This window comes from Palaemon carinicauda, chromosome 40 (genome assembly GCF_036898095.1).
Source record: "Palaemon carinicauda isolate YSFRI2023 chromosome 40, ASM3689809v2, whole genome shotgun sequence".
NCBI classification, from domain to species: Eukaryota; Metazoa; Arthropoda; class Malacostraca; order Decapoda; family Palaemonidae; genus Palaemon; species Palaemon carinicauda.
In genome coordinates this window covers 33,969,987-33,987,486 of record NC_090764.1, presented here as the reverse complement: position 1 = coordinate 33,987,486, position 17,500 = coordinate 33,969,987, and the positions used below count along the sequence as shown (strand labels likewise).

General features: G+C 43.6%; 1 long non-coding RNA gene across 2 annotated transcripts in view; it reads right to left on the bottom strand.

Annotated features, from left to right (window-relative positions):
- LOC137631622 (uncharacterized) overlaps positions 1-17,500 on the bottom strand; it is a 70,373-nt gene that overhangs the window by 46,578 nt on the left and 6,295 nt on the right. The window lies entirely within an intron of this gene.

The window sequence follows — 17,500 nt, the reverse complement described above, 5'->3', positions numbered from 1 at the left end:
GCGTCTTTACTTTAACTATATTTTTTTGTGTAAAAGGGTTTAGCGTCACATGACCATGTATTGTGTGCTTTGTTAGCCCTGACTTATTGAACTTGGTTATGCATTTAGTAATTCGTTCTTTCAACAAGAAAGCTGTCCTCGAAAACCTAATTTACGTAATCGGTTGTTTTTGCATTAGAATTCCCAAACCCAATTAGTGCAAACTTGTTTCTTGTCTTTGAATTACCCAGGAATTTTGATATTCAAATAACTTTTATTAGCTTTATTTTATGCATATATTTTTTTTATCCTTACTAATTACACTCATTGCGTGCTCAACCCAAGATGGCGGACACCGATCTTAACCTTAACAATCCTCCACAGCCTCTGGCTGAATCGCTCAGCCCAGAGGTGCTTAATGCAAGTTTCAAGCATCAGGAGATAGATTTAAAGTTCCAATTTAAAGTTTTTATGTGAGAACTTCGATGCAGCCTTTCATGCTCTTGACTCAGTTGATCTGTCACGTATGGCATCCCACAGTTTGAATTATTTTAGAATTCTCAATCGGAAGAATCGGTGACAAAGTTTTGTTACAAGCCGAGTTGGAGATCTCATTACGAATACCATATCGTCGTGGAAAATTACCCTCAACTTATTGTCTGTAGTAAGCTAATTTAAAAATTTTGGTAGCATCGTGTCCCACAAGACAAATGTTAACCCCTTTCAGCATCCAACACCTGGTGTGACTCCCGCCAGACCGTCTATATTTTCATCAAATCTGAGCCCAATCACCCCATGTGCTGGTGGTGCCTTTTCCACCAAACTATCCAAGAGTCTTCCAAATACTAGGTCAGTGGATAAATCAAAGATTCTTTTGCGCTTCCTCAGAGGTCCAGTGTACTGCCTTATTCGGAATCTGATATAGACAGAGGGATTATACGAGCGGACCATTGCCAACCTCATTCAAGAGCATTAATCCCCGGATCTTGATCGCCATTTACTATACAACAAACATGATAATGGATCTGACCTAACAGGGTTTCTGGTAAAGTGGAACAATGTGGCGGAAGGGTACGCCTAATTGACCAGTGTCCCTTGCTGGAAAACCTATTGGAATATGCTATGAAAAGTAAATTAAATCATTCTCTCTTAGAGACAGCTTATCATTGCTACAAAAGCAAGTCTATGACCTTGCAGAACTAAGAAACGAACTATATGAACACACCACAAAGGCACTATTGAAACTGTTGATGGATTAAAGTAAAACCAGGTTTCCCACTGAACCTAATGCACAAAGGCGCCATCAAAACTGTTGATGGAGGTGGTAATTCATTGATCAAAACCACTAATCATCTCCTAAGACAAGCAACAATGCTTCCAAGCACCTAAGTGACAAACCATGTCCCAGCACAAATCTTCACACGACTGGCTAGATTGGTCAGACTAACCCAGCGCAGACGTTGCTGCAAGCATTTCTCTGTGCAACATGCCACCAACATGTGTACCACAATCCTTTTATACCTCAACTGCAAATGAAACCACAAATTACCCGTTTACTCTGTCTTAACCGTGAGTCACCAGCCCAGTGGTACCAGAGTGAACCTACCTTCAGGCAATGGCCCCGCAATTAATCTTAACCGTATAGCATGTCGATATGAATCCCGTCATGCTACCCACTTTCACTGGTGATATTATTAACGACAGATACAAGCATTCCACCTAAATATTTTTAGATTGTGGTGTCCAATTGTGCATTCCAACCTCGAAGTCATTATTACAGTTTTCCGATTGAATTCCTTCAACCTAGGCGAACCAACACAGTATTCAAACTTGGTGCAGCTCAAATTGAAAATTGGCTGACGTAAGCATACGATCGTTGCTATTGTCAGGCCGAATGCAAGTAAGTGGCCTATGTCTAGTGGACAAAAGACCAGACGGCAATGCAGCCTGTATCAAAATAATTTTATGAAGACAATTATCTTCCACGGCTCCTAAAACACAACACAATATCAAGGGCATCATCTATTCAGTACGCCTGGTGGATACGTGGTTTGGGGAGAGATACCAGACTGGTTTGGGAAGAAGTGGAGCTCCAAAAGATAAAAGATAAATAGCCTATCTCTCTTTCTAAACTGCATCAGAAAAGAAGACACCGTAAGGGTGGAACCTTTTCTTTAAGGATACCAGAATGTCGAAAGTCGTCACTTACAGCTTTAAGATATGCCTGTTTGATGCCACCTCTAGTCTGTCCTTCAGACCATGTAACTCCATCTGGTTACTTGGACGAATGGCCATGCTTCGGAACTTCAATCCAGTTTCTACGTAGACTACTTTCAACATTACTAAGACTCACCCGAGAACATCCTTGGTGAAAGACCCTTTATTGAAACCCTCGTGCTGCAAGCTAATACGCCCCTGGCAAAATGGACTACTAACGTCCCCCCCACCCCTCAGTAGACTTCTCTGAGGTGGGGCCCCATGATTTTTTTGGTCTCAACAGGAACACCATCGAAGACACACTAGCTGTCAAGCTACCTTCAGAATTGACGTCCGAGGACTACTCACATGTTGACCCCCAAAGAAAGTTTGTCTTTTCTTATCATTATATGACCCAATAGGCCTGATCTCACTAATCGCTGTGCTAGGCAAGCTCTTCATACAAAGGCTTTGGATGATGAATCAGGACTGAGATTTTCTTCTTAGCCCATAGTCAATTCATGAGCTCAGTGCCATCCTCAAGCATTACAAGGATCTCAAAAACATCAAAGTACCCTGAAATGCACATCAAGGCCACCAAGCATTGCTAAATGTTTTTGATACCTCCAAGCGCGCCTTTGGAGTGGCAGCATACATGGTCACAAATGAAGGAGAATGCCAGCTCCTCACAGTCAAGGCTCGAATCACTCCTAAACGCAAGCTGGAAATGAATGAAAGCCAGTCCCTTCCTAAACTTGAATTAACTGCACTTCTGTTCAGATGCCGACTAGCCCTGTACTTAATTAGTTGTATCCTGACACTTACATCTCTACTATCATGTGGTCCAATGCCTCTACACCCCTACAGTGGGTACACAGCCAGCAAAGCACGTCCCTATATGTTCCCAATAGCAGTGACAGCTTATATATAGACACTGACAATGCATTACGCCACTATTTTCACTTTATATTAACGATAAAATTAAATACCAGGATTTTTTCCTTTAATTCTTTATACTTTTAAAATATATAATCCTTAAGCTAATATCATTAGCCATCCCTCAGCTTATGAAAAACTACAAATAACTTTACATGGAACTCTGCACTTAACAGTTCCAGTAGTGTGGGGTTTGGCTGTTGTAAGCATGCGCTTATATGAAGCTGTACACGTAGCTGTGAGGAAATTTCCTTAGTTGTCATCCAGAGATCATAGAGAAAATTGTTGATCTTTCCATGCAAATCAAAGCAAGAAGAATGGATTTAATTTTTAAATGAATGGATCAAGCTTGAACTGTAGCAATTTAGGTTATAGCAAGTAGAAAACTTTTTATTTTGTTTTTTTATGATTCTCTCAAGTTTCTGAATGAACTTTCTTATACCTGTTGGTTTCTGTTTACACGAAATTGAAACAACGGCTATATTTTTTTTTGAGTAGCACCCACACTAAATTTAGCTACGTGCCACCACTGCCCAATAGGGTCGAGGCGATAAAGCGCATAATGCAGATTTGTTGGTTACTTCTTAAGCAAGTTCCTACATCATAACACCCATAACTAATGAACTAGGCTTCTGATTAATGAGATACTGGACCCACCAACCATTGTTTGAGACACAGACCCAATTAAAAAAAAAAATCAAGCATCTACGCATTATTGTCTTGCTTTATACCGAACAATGTTATATCAGTTTTGTGGACAGGGTGAGAACGCTAATTAGACCCAAGCAATTAGGCACAGAAAGATGTGTCGACCATGACGTAAGCCCCATTTCTGTTTGGTTATCAAATAATATAAAAGTTGTATTGAATCGTACTGCTCTTTGATGGAATCTACTAAAGGTACTGATTATCTATGATGTTAGAATAAACTCAATTTTAGATTCGCTTGTGTTTTAATTATCAACGGGCAATTCTTACGAAAAAGAAAAAGTAAAAATCTCGGATGGCAGTCACGGAGTTAAATCATGCTACGGAAGGTACACATCTGACAAGGGCTGCTGCTGACACCTTGCTTACTGCCTACTATTGAAATTTTTTACCATATCTTAAATGCTTCACCATTGTCCACGAGGTTGTCGTAGTGCTGCGTTGTGACTCTTAACATACTACAAGAGGGAATGAGACAGCAATAAACTGAAGCTTGGATTGAATAGGTTGGTACAATGTTGCCATGTTTAATGGCATACCATCACTGACATGTATAGTTGAATAATATGCATTACCAGATTCTCTCTCTCTCTCTCTTTGTATATGTATATATTCTACTTCAGTCTTGTAACTTTATTCATTAAAATGTTAGCCGTTATACTACTATCCATATACAATACACTTATTGTGAATGAAGTATTACTATCCCTTCACCTCCATCCAATCCTCAGCCATAATAAATATTGATAATGATCATATTTGTGCTCGCCCTCAACAATCATTCCATAACTTCAACCCACTAATCACTGCATATCTGTATTGAAAAATAAAAACACCTCATCTCCATCAAATATATATATATATATATATATATATATATATATATATATATATATATATATATATATATACATATATACATACATACATATATACATATATATATATATATATATATATATATATATATATATATATATATATATATATATATATATATATATATATATATATATATATATATACTTATATATATATACTTATATATATACATACATATATATATATATATATATATATATATATATATATATATATATATATATATATATATATATATATACACACATATATATATATATACACACATATACATATATATATACATATATATATACATATATATATACATATATACATATATATATACATATATTATTATTATTATTACTTGCTAAGCTACAACCCTAGTTGGAAAAGCAGGATGCTATAGGCCCAGAGGCCCCAACAGGGAAAGTAGCTCAGTGAGGAAAGGAAACAAGGAAAATAAAATATTTCAGGAAGAGTAACAACATTGAAATAAATATTTCCTGTATAAACTATAAAAACTTTAACAAAACAATAGGAAAAGAAATAAGATGGAAGAGTGTGCTTGAGTGTACCCTCAAGCAAGAGAACTCTAAACCAAGGCAGTGGAAGACCATGGTACAGAGGTTATGGCACTACCCAAGACTAGAGAACAATGGTTTGATTTTGGAGTGTCCTTCTCCTAGAAGAGCTGCTTACCATAGCTAAAGAGTCTCTTCTACCCTTACCAAGAGAAAAGTGGCCACTGAACAATTACAGTGCAGTAACCCCTTGAGTGAAGAAGAATTATTTGGTAATCTGTGTTGTCAGGTGTATGAGGACAGAGGAGAATATGTAAAGAATAGGCCAGACTATTCAGCGTGTATGTAGGCAAAAGGGAAAATGAACCGTAACCAGAGAGAAGGATCCAATGTAGTACTGTCTGGCCAGTCAAAAGACCCCATAACTCTCTAGCGGTAGTATCTCAACGGGTGGCTGGTGCCTTGGCCAACCTACTACATATATACATATATATATACATATATACATATATATATACATATATATATGTATATATATATATATATGTGTATATATAATACAAATTTCTTACCATATAGAAAAGGGGAAGTGGCAGGTGTAAACATCACGGGGACGTCATGGTCGACACACTTCATTCTGCGTCTAGTTGCCATGTCTTTCCGTTTTCACCATGCCACCAATGTTGAGATGAAATTTTTTGATATAAAATAAGACAATACTGTAGAGTAGATGTTTGAATAAATTTTTCTAAATTGGGTCTGTGTCTCAAGCTCTGCTGGTTTCGGTATCACATTAATCAGAAGCCTAGTTCATTAGTTACATTGTGAGGGTTCGAGATGACAGACCATAGACGAGTGATGCTTTATTTCCGACACGGGAAAAGTACATTGACCTGCGCTGACGGCAAAGTAGCAAGGTGGCCGACCAACCCTGAACAGGTGAAACAATGTGGGGCATTTGTGTTTTCTACAGTTAATATTACAATAAATATGAAAGTCCATGCTTGACATATAATAATGAAATTTATATAGAAATGAAGGCAGATGATTCTGCGCCAGACTAAATGAATAATATGTATAGAAAAATATATAGAAAGACGATAATATTGCTGCAAGCATTGTAGGACGTTGTCCTTACAACTACTCACCCCCCCCCCCCCAAGACAATTATTAAAAGGGGAACTTTTTAATGGTTGTATGAAAGAGATAAATAAAAAAACATATACGCCTTTAGTTTCTGTATCGAGATGGGGGTTGCAGGCATCCCCTTCGTTGGGACACTAGCCCTGGAGGGCCATTATCTCCGCCTTGTGCATCAGATAGTTTCAGAATGCTGCCTCGGTGTTGCAATCCGGGGGGGATCAACTGCTGGTTGCGGTTTCCTTGGACCGCGTCTGGGCAGCCTTCTTGTTTCTTCTGTTATATTCTGGGGAGGCACTCGTGGGTGCTGCAATTGCTGCTTGGGTACTTTGTCCTCGTCTTCTGTGTGAGCAGGCTTTCATCTGCCCATAGTCAACCAGTCTTCTGCTCTGTGGACCATGATCTTGAATGCCTTACTTGTTATCTCCAGCACACGATACGGCCCCTTGTACGGACGTGAGAGTGAGGGGCAGTGACCGTCATGTCTGACAAAGACGCAAGGGCAGGTGTCCAGCAAGGCCGGCCTGAAACGTTTAGTCCTGTCCGTATACGTTTTGTGGCACAGCGTGAATTTTCATGCCCTTTCACGGACGAGGCCGACGTCTTCAGTGTCTGGATTGGAAAGGAAAAAAAACTTTCCAGGGACCATAAGACTCTCCCCAAAGACTTTTTCTGCTGATGATACATCGCCGTTTGCTTTCGGAGCCGTTTGAAGGCCAAGGAAGACCCCGGGGAGCTTCTTGATCCAATTCCCGTCATTGCATCGGGTCATTAGAGACGCCTTTATGGACCGATGGCTCCTTTCAACGATGCCGTTGGCTGCGGGGTTGTAGGTAGTCGTGCTGTGCAGGTTGGTCCCCATCAGGTGGGCGAGGGATGCCCATAGGTCCAAGATGAAGGCAGGCGCCCTGTCAGTGGTCATGTCGTTTGGGACCCCGAAACAACTGACCCAGCTTAAGAGAAAGGCCTGGGTACAGGCGTCCATTGATGCTTAGGTCATTGGTGTCGCTTCCGGACAACTTTTTGATCGATCGATGATTGGAAGGAGGTATCTGGTGTTGCCGAGGGTGGCAAGGGCCTCACGACGTCGACATGGATGTGTCTGAAACGTCACTCTTGTTGTGGGAAACTGCCCACTCCTGACTTGGTGTGGCAGCCAACTTTGCTGGTCTGACACGCCATGCATGCACACGCACACTCATGCGAGCCCTTCCTTATTCCCGGCCACACAAACTTGTCGGTCATTATCTTGGTGGTCGTCCTTGATGAGGGGTGGGAGAGGCCATGTATGATGTCGAATACCAGCCTTCGCCTTGATGGTGGGATAAAAGGTTGAGGAAGACCTGTGCTGGTATCGCAGAGTAGAGTGGGACCGCTGGGATGTAACTTGATGTCTTCCCACCGAAGGGAGGTCGAAGAGGACCTCGTGTCTACTGTGGTGGGGTCATCTGTCTGCTCCCGGGCAATGTCCTCATAGTCCACCCTCATGTGGATGGAGTTGATGCAGATCCTCGACAGGTCGTCTGCCACCGGGTTATTTTTTCCTGGGATGTAGCTGTTGGTACAGCTGAACTCCGAGATGGCCGCCAGATATCGTTGCTGTCGGGCGGACCATGTGTCCCCAGGCTTGGTGAAAGCGTGGACCACAGGCTAGTGGTCAGTCTGAATTGTGAATGAGGTTCACTCCATCTGGTACTTGAAGTGCCAGACAGCGGCGTATACTGCCAGCAGTTCGCGGTCGAAGGTGCTGTATAGAGTCTTGGGCGGTTTCAACATCCTGGTGAAGAAAGAGAAGTTGGGGGTCATTGTTGACCAACTGTTCCAGGACGGCCCCACACGAGACGTTACTGGCGTCTGCAGTTAACCTCAGGGGGTCCCCAGGGTCCTGGTAGGCCAGATTTGTGGCCTTGCAGAGGTTAGTCTTTGTCTGCTCGAACGATTTTTGTTGAGAAGGAGCCTACTGAAGTTTCTTTGGTTCCCCTTCAGGACGTTGAGGAGGGGAGTCATCACGCTGGCGAAGTTGGGCAGGAACCTCCAGTATTAGTTAGTCATGCCTATGAACTCTTGCAGGGACTTCATGGAGGTCGGTTGCGGGAACTTGTTTACAGCCTCCCCCTTCGAGGTCATGGGGTGCACGCCCCTTTTTGAGAGTTAGTGTCCCAGAAACTCGCACGCCCCTTTATGAGAGTTCTTGTTCCAGGAACTCCACCTTCTCCGCCCCGAATGTGCACTTGTTGAAGCGTACTTCGAAGCCATTCTCCTGGAGTCGCTTCAGAACCATCCTCACACGACCAAATTGGTCCTCCCGTGTCTTGGAGAACACGAGGGTGTCGTTGACAGACAGCGCAAGAGGGAAGGTCCCCAGGATGCTGTCAATTAGACGCTGCAAGGTCGCCCCGCCGTTTCTCAGACCGAATGTTGAGTAAGATGGCCGTCTTTGGGATGTCGTCGAGATGCACGGGGACCTGAAAATAGGACTCGGGAGATCCATTTTAGGGAAAATAGCAGCCCTGTGGGAGCCCCGGTGAGATCCTGCATGCTGGGCAAGAGGTAGTGGTCATGCGTCATGACCAGATTTAAGCGTCTATAATCGCCGCAGGGCCTCTTAACTCCCGTCAGGTTTCTTGACCATGTGCAGTGGAGAGGCCCATGGGCTGGACACCTTCTTGCAAATTCCCAAGCACTCCATCTCCTGGAAGGCTTGGCATCTTGAAGCTTCAGCGGTGGGAGGCGTCTAAATCTACAATGGGTTGGGGGCCCGTTGTCGAGAAAGGGTGAAATATCCCATGCGTGGCGGGGACCCCTTCCAGTTGGCGAAGCTCAGGTTTGAAGATCTCTGGGAATTCCTGCAGCAGGTGGCCGTATTCGTGGGGCGTGACTGAACACACCCTGGGAAGGATGGACCACTGGAGAGGTGGTGGGACCAGTATGAATCCTGGTCGACTTGTCGTTTGCGACGCACTTCTACTAGCAATCCGTAGCAACGTCTGCGATCAGGGAAAGTCAGTCTTAATCCAGGCCCATAATGAATATTTTCAGTGCCCTCGTCCCGTAACAGGTGATGGGGCTGCCGTTTGCGGCGGCTAGGGCGGCCCTGTTGTCTGATGGGAGGCCACGGTCATCCTTCGAGGGCGGGAAAGACACTGTAGCGCCGGTATCCACCAGGAACCTTTTTCCCCGAGTCGACGTCCAGGATGTAAAAGCCCATGTGATCGGGCCTCGCCTGCTCCACGATTGCTTATAGATGCGGTCGCCCACCTAGTTGTTTTGGATGGGCGCATGGCTGGACGCACTTCCGTGTCTCTTTCCCCCATACTCGGTGGAAATAGCACCATCTGGGAAAGTCAGGAGAACTGGTGGTAGTGGTGTTCCTGTTGGTGCCATTGCTCCTGCTGGGGACGTTGCTGGCGTTGCTGCTGCTGTCGATGCGGCGGGGTACGAGAGCGCGAGCTCTAGAATCTCCCTCCGTGGATAGCATTGACCCCCACCTCACCTGGCTCTGCAGAATAATCTTCGGTCTCCTCCGTGACGGCGTTACCGGAGGAGGTGGCAGCGTATCTAGTTGAAGTTTCTTGGCCTTCTCAACCAAGGACGGCGTATCCAAGTCCTCGGTGCCCTCCAATTGGGCGCGAATGCTTTGGGGTAGGCGACGGAGGAGGAAGATCTCCCTTGACAGGCTTATCTCCCTGGGCCGCCCATCGCTGTTGACCTTGTTCAGCTGGAGGAGGTCCATCAGTTTGTCCTAGGCTGCTGAAGGACAGGTGTCACCAAGGGGCGTTGTCATCAGGTCAAGGACGCGCTGGGCCCTAAGGGATACTGGGAGGTCTTAGACCTCCATTAGTTTCTTTTTTAGGTCGCTGTACCTCATGGGTACCGGCCTCTGTTTCAGCCAGGGGGAAATCCTTTTAAAATTGTCTGGTGTCAACATTACCATCACTATATCTGCTTTTTTTATCTCATCGTCAATGTTTGCCAGCCTGAAGTGGGACTCGGCATGCTGGAACCATACCGTTGATGCATCCGGTGTGAAGGGAAGTAGTCGTTAATCGTCGTGGCAAAACTGCTTCTGGAAACGCCAGAACGTAAACTGATTTACGCCATTATTAGTCCATTAGTTGCGTTGGGGTATGTGGAGTTGCGAACCCAAATGATTTGTCGAAATTGCCGTTGTAAAACCGTTAAGGGAAACTCCGTGTCAAAGTTTTTGTCTATGCCAAAACGCAAAATAACTTTGCACCGTAATTAGTCCGTTAATGGCGTTTAGGTGAATGGAGTCGTGAGCCCAAACAGTTTTTTGTCGAAATCACCGTTGTAAGCCCGTTGGGGAAAATTCCGGGGTCACCAGTTGTGAGGGTTCGAGATGGGAGACCATAGAAGAGCGATGCTTTATTTCCGACACGGGCAAAGTACAAAGACCTGTGCGGACGGTAAAGTAGCAAGGTGGCTGACCGACCGTGAATAGGTAAAAAAATGTGGGGCATGTGTGTTTTCTACAGCTAGCATTACAATAAATATGAAAGCCCATACTCGACATATAATAATGAAATGTATATAGAAATGAAGGGCAAATGATTCTGCGCCAGACTGAATAAATAATATGTACAGAAAAATATATACAGAAATGATAATATTGCTGCAAGCATTGTAGGACATTGTCCATACAATATTAAAAAAGGAGGGTGTTATGGGCCTTGAAATAGTTGGTATACGAAGTTTATCACAGCAGACACTGCTGCTGCAGGAGATAAAAACAAAGGACCTGTACATTCAAGTGGTGTTGAAAAAGAATATAGATGAGAACACCAAATGCAGGACTTAGAAATTAGGCTAGATAATCTGACCAAGGTAATAAATATAGATAATCTGACCAACTTAATAGATATAGATAATCTGACAAAGTTAATAGATATAGATAATCTGACCAAGTTAATAAATAGCGAGTATTAGTTGAATGGGAAGAACATCAGTGCGCAGCCACAGTATCTTCGACATACATGAATGAAGTTCATACGCTCACGAGAGTAAACATTCACAGCTGAATGAAGATACTTACAACGTTGTAGTTCGAAAATTGTTAGGCCTTTCGCCGACCAATTACCTAATGAAGGGTTTTAATTGATCAAAGTTTTTTCGAGAGACTTTGAAGTAGCTACATATTGGTGGTCAGAAGGAGAAAAGCTAAAAAGTAATTAGATTACTCAAAGTTGGAGTATTGGCCTAAAGACAGTCAAGATGGTATACCAAAATAAAGAGATTTGAGAAAGACACTACCCGATGCAAGAAGAAAAGGCAACATGAAAGAAAATTACAATAAAAAAATTCAAGTGGGCAAGTCAGTTCTAAGTTTTGCAACATGTATATACAGGGATTGCCACAGTTTTGCAACCAAGTGCCAACCTCCCAAACGGTGATAAGAATTAACCAGAAAGCATGTTCGTAGGTTAATAAACAAACATGCTATGTGGCCATTAGTTTGATGACAATCGCAGGTTGTTAGCAGATTTAGTAATGGCCATACAAAATATTCTAGACAGTTTGCTAGAAGAAAGCGTGACTAAGAATAAACCTCCCGATTGCGGACAGCTGGCAGCCATGAGAACATGTGCAATGAGCCGCAACCACCAACCCCTAATCCAGGAAAGGGGAGAGTGGAGTTAGCAGGGAAGGAGATGCAACAAGTGTTAGTAGTGTGGGGTAGAGGGGAACCTAAAACTGGCGTGCCACCGCCCCCCCCCCCAAGGGATCTCCTCGCTGTTATACCTGTCAAACCTATGGTCATTATCTCCAGAGTGCCCGACAAAAACACCAAGAGCAGGTGGGGTGTGGTACACCAACCCCCACCTAATATCCTATATCCGAGGAAGAGAAGGTAGAGGAAGGGCAAGGTGAGGGAGACCGATGTACCCATCCCACATGACAGCAGCAGCAGTTGATGAAGCAATGAGCACTAGCAGCCTTGGTACGATGGAGCAGGGGTAAACAGACGTGCAGGCAGTGGCACTTTCCTCAGTATCCCAAATCTCACCCCCTCAACACTAGAGACAACAGCAGGGGTCAACGGTATTGCAAATTAGGTCGTTAGGTCGTTAGCCCGTTCCACCGATCTCGGGATCCAACATGGCAGTTCAGTCCTATGGCCAGACGGATCTGCCAGACAAGTCGCTTCGAGCATTAATCATCACAGGAGCCAGCGTTTCGCTTCTTGAATAAAAAAGCTCCTTGAACCAGCTACAGTTTGCGACCACTTCATTCTGGACACGCCAGGAGGAAATAAACTACAGACAAGATATGTAACGACAGTATCAGGCAAGATCCGTGAAATTTGCACCTTAATTTTTTATTTTGCCTACCTTTGATATTCCAGGTATCAAGGGTATACTTGGTCCTGGATTAATTATGAAAAACAACACACAAATTTGTGGGGAAAGAGACAGTAACAGTTATGACAGGAGGGTTCATTCTGCCGATAGAAAGTCAAGAGAAAGGGCTTGTGTGGAAAGGGAGAGACAAGTGGGAAAGGTGATGGCTGTACCTGAAAAAGGAGAAATATTGCCTGCCTAAAGGTGCTTACGAGCACAACAGCGACCCCATATCGGTCTCTCCCAGAGGGAACCATGGTCTTGTTAAATCACAAGAAAAATGGGTACACAGTCTTTAAAGGCTTGTTAAAAATAAAAGGGAACAGAGCAGAAATTACTATAGTTAAGTTAGCAAATAAAAGTGGTTTTAGGAAGTGATTCCATGTGCAAGTTGGAGATACGTGAAGTACGTGAAGTTACTGATGACAGGATCTTGGGAGCTGAGACTCCAGCCCACACAGACAAACGCACTCAGAACCTGATTAGGCCAGCATGGAAACAATGTCCGCCTGAATATCAACCTAAACTGCAGTTAATAACATTGTTAATATCTATCCTGATGTAATTGCAATTAGAGACAAGCTTCTCGCAAGGATTGATCGATTTCCCTTTAACATTAAAACGGGGCAGGCATAGCAAATCAGGCCAAGGCCTTCTTATAAGGTACAGATTCCTTTTCAAGGAGAGAGAGAAAGAGAAATTAGTAAATTAATGGGCTCCTCCAATTGTAGCAGTTAGGAAAAAGGATGGCCCAGTAAAATTGTGTCGATTATAGGAAGTTGAAGGCAGTCACTAACTAAGGACAATGCATTTCCATTTCACTCGTTCGAAGAATTGCTCAAAGGTACTGGATAGTAGATATTTTACAACTATCAATTTAAAATCTGGATACTACCAAATACCTATTCAGGAAGACAGTAAATGCAAAACGGCATTTATAGCCAATGACAATCTTTTCCAGCTTAATTTTCTTTCTTTTCGGGATAAAATCCCCCCAATTATTTTTCTAGAGAAATGATGGGTGTGTTGCATCCCTTAACTGGCCATAATGTTCTGTTTATCTAGAGTCTAATCATGATATCGTCTAGATTCTAAACAATATCATGATTACAGGGAAAATGGCAGAAGAACAATATTCGTAAAGTTGTGCCATAATGGTATGAAAATAAATTTAACTATGGGCAAATTTTCCGGTAAACAGGACAAATTTCTGGGTCATATGATAACCATAGAAGGTATCCAACCCTGCCCTAGTGAAATAGAAGCTATTAAGAGTTTTCCCCAGGCCGCATTCCTCTAAGGATGAAGCTGGGTTCCTCGGCCTCGCAGGGTATTATTGTAAACTCTTAAGAGGTTTTCGAGAAAAAATGAGACCCTTTGATGCTTTAAAAACAAAAAGTAATAAATTAAATATATAAATAAAGTAATTACACTAACTGAAAACTTAAAAGGCAGTAAATTCAAATCCATAAAAAATTCTATAAATCCAGGAATACATGGACTTACAGATGACCACTCGACAACACTACAACAGTTGAGTTTCCAGTAAATGAATAAAATGTGTAGAGGAAAAAAAGGACGCAGAAGAACACAAAAAGTAATGAAGTGACGAATAGGATGTTATACTAAGTACTGCTGACATGATATACGATTTATCATACTGTAAGAATGTTAGGATTCGATCACTTGCATTATGTTACATTCATTTAGATGATCTAAGGAAGGTGTCGCTAGGTAGCCTTTAGTCACTAACTGTGAAGCGAGCTGGATGCAAGTAACTTTAATCAACAGGATAACAAACTTTTTTAGAAACACTTAAGCGTGTGCGATACATGTGTGGTACAGGGCTCCCCTCTTAAAAAAAGAGCGTGAAATAGGGTGCCCTGCTCTTGAGAGGTGTATTGAAGACAGTTATCTGCAGGAGATATGCAGGTTTTAAGAGATCAATGGAGACAAAATCCTCTTTGCCACGCACGTTGAGGAGGACCGCTTTCGGCGTACGACAGATCACAAGTAAATGGTTTTTGTATGGGAGTATTAATGGTGGCTTGCTAGTTGTTGCGCAGGAAAACATGCGTTGACGAGTGCAGATCTGACAGAATGTGTTGCATGGAATAAATTTTCGCACAACGGGATGTAGGGGCTCAAAATTGTCGAAGGAGGTTGCAGATGGAAAATATTCGGCAGGGATGACCAACGGGTCACAACACACCATTTCAGCTGCCAAGACAGCCATGATGCGTTTAGGCATGGTCCTTAGTTCCAGGACCACCCAGGGAAGCTGGGTAAACCAGTTGAAGTCCTTGCTACGGGACATAGAAGTTGCTACGAGGGTACAGTGAAAATGTTCAACCATACTGTTGGCAGCAGGGTTGTATGCGGTTATATGACTATGAGCGATACCCAGGAGATTTGCTAGTGATATCCACAATTGAGAGGTGAAAGTGGTACTCCTGTTGGAAATGATATGGTCATGGATACCAAATCTCGCTATCCATCCTGAGAGTAAGCAGACACTGCAATTTCCGTGGGAATGGTTTCCGGCTAACGAGTGGAGCGGTCAACGATGGTAAACGGGTAACAATGTCCTTGTGATGAGGGTAGGGGACCTACAATATCGACGTGAATGTTTGCAAAGCGCCACCGAGGTTGATGGAAGGGGCTCACTCCTGAATCTGTGTGTGGATATACTTTAGAGATTTGTCATGAAGTACAGGTACGTACCAAATCTTTAGCATCCTTAGCAATGCCATGCAAATTGAACTTTCTCTTCAGTAGCTGTGCAGTAGAATGGCACGAGGGATGTGAAAGACCATGAATGAAAAAAAAAAAAAAAAAAAAAAAAAAAAAAAACACCAGGTATCCACGATCTAGGTCTACCAGTACAGACGTCACAGAGGAGGGTGGCGTCGAGTCGTTGAGAGGGACGTTCTCCCAACGGAGGGATGTGCAGGATGTTCTACATGCTTGGTACTCTTGGATCTTTTCGTTGGGCTTTTGCCAAGGAGTTTTAATCCAATTGCAGATGAATGACAGCCAATGTGTTTCTTGACAAGGCATCAAACACAGGATCAATTTCCCCAGGGACGTGCTAAAGGGTACAATTGTATTCAGCCATGGCGGAAAGATGTTGGCATAGATGGCCAGACCAGGTGTTGGAGTGTCAAGTGAAGGCACGCACCAAAGGTTGATATGAATGACGAAGGGTGTACCTTCTATGAAGTGGCGAAAGTGACTGACCTTGGACAGTTTTCTACTGAAAAAGGCCAATTGGCGTGGTGAGCCGTTGACCACCAGCTCAAGGACTGCCCCAATAGCGATGTCACTGACATGGAGAGAAGGGAGGTGCAAGTGGCACAGGAAAATTGAGAGCAGCAGCAGTTGTTGCAGAAGGCCGATTCTTGAAGGAGATTCCACTTCCAGTATTTTGGCTTGCCCTTGAGGGGGCCGTAGAGGGGGGAAAGAGTGGCGGCAATGGCTGTCAGGCAATGGGGATAGTAGTTGATCATGCCTAAGAATTCTTGCTGTGCTATAATGGTAAAGTGCGTGTGAAAGATCTGAACAGCTACTACCTTCACAGGAAGGGGGTGGACTCCTTCAGGAGTGATGCAGTGCCCTAAGAAATGATACTTCGTTGGCACTAAAGGTAAACTTGACGTACCCGACTATCATTCTGTTTTGTCGGAGGCGGTCGAGCATGATGCGTAGACGACGGAGGTGTTTCCCTTTTGAAGAAGGGAACACAATTGTCTTCTACGTAATATACACAGAGGGGGTGGTCCCCCAAGATGCCGTCCAAGAGACGTTCAAAAGTAGCCCCAGCATTATGAAGGCCAAAACAGGAGTAATTGAAGATGTATGTACCAAAGGGGTGGTTAAGGCGGTCTTGGGGATGTCTTCTGGGTTCATGGGCAGCTGATAATATCCCTTCATGAGGTCTAGTGTGGATAAAACCTTCGCTTTGTGCAAGGAGGTCATATTGGCAATGTTTTGGAGGGGTTAGTGATCCGGTTCTGTCTGCATGTTCAGGCATCTGTAATCCCTACATAGATCTTTCTTCAGGACAATGTGCTAGGGTGACGACTATGGGTTTAGGCCTTTTGGCAAAGGCCCCATTTATTCCATTTTGGGGAAAATTTGTTTATCGGCTGCCAAATGATCTGGTGCCAGACGTCTGAATCTGGCGAACACTGGGGTCCGTCATTTTAATATAGTGATAAATACAGTGTTTTACGGGAACCGTAGACATTTGACAAAGTTCTGGATAGAAAACTTCCAGGTATGATGCGAGGAGGTGGGGGTGTAGGCATCCATGAGTGTGCTGATGCGGAGAGCGAGGCCAGAGAGGTTTTTGTTGGAGAGGCGTTGAGGAGTAAGAATCCACGTTGACTAACTGTCGGTGAGCTACGTCGACCAGGAGGGGGAAATGCGAGAGGAAGACGCACCACAGATTGGCAATGCGACGTCAGCAACGAGAAACTTCCAATTACATTTGGAGCTTCCAAACGATAATGAGAGGGTTTCATAACAGTGGATGGATATCGCAGATACGTTGGCAGCTACCAGGCGGATGTCGGCAGATTTATACAGACTACATCGTGGCCTGGAGAGTGGGCTTGGAAAAAGAGAATAGTAAGCACCTGTGCCTACCAAGAATTAGCACGCCTGTACGTACGTCATGTAAAAAATGAAAAGATTACCGACAGGGGAGGCCACTGCCACTAGCGATAGCCTACTTACCCATTTTTTGGCCACTGACAACCATTCGCACATTTGTTCATAGCAGCCTCGAAT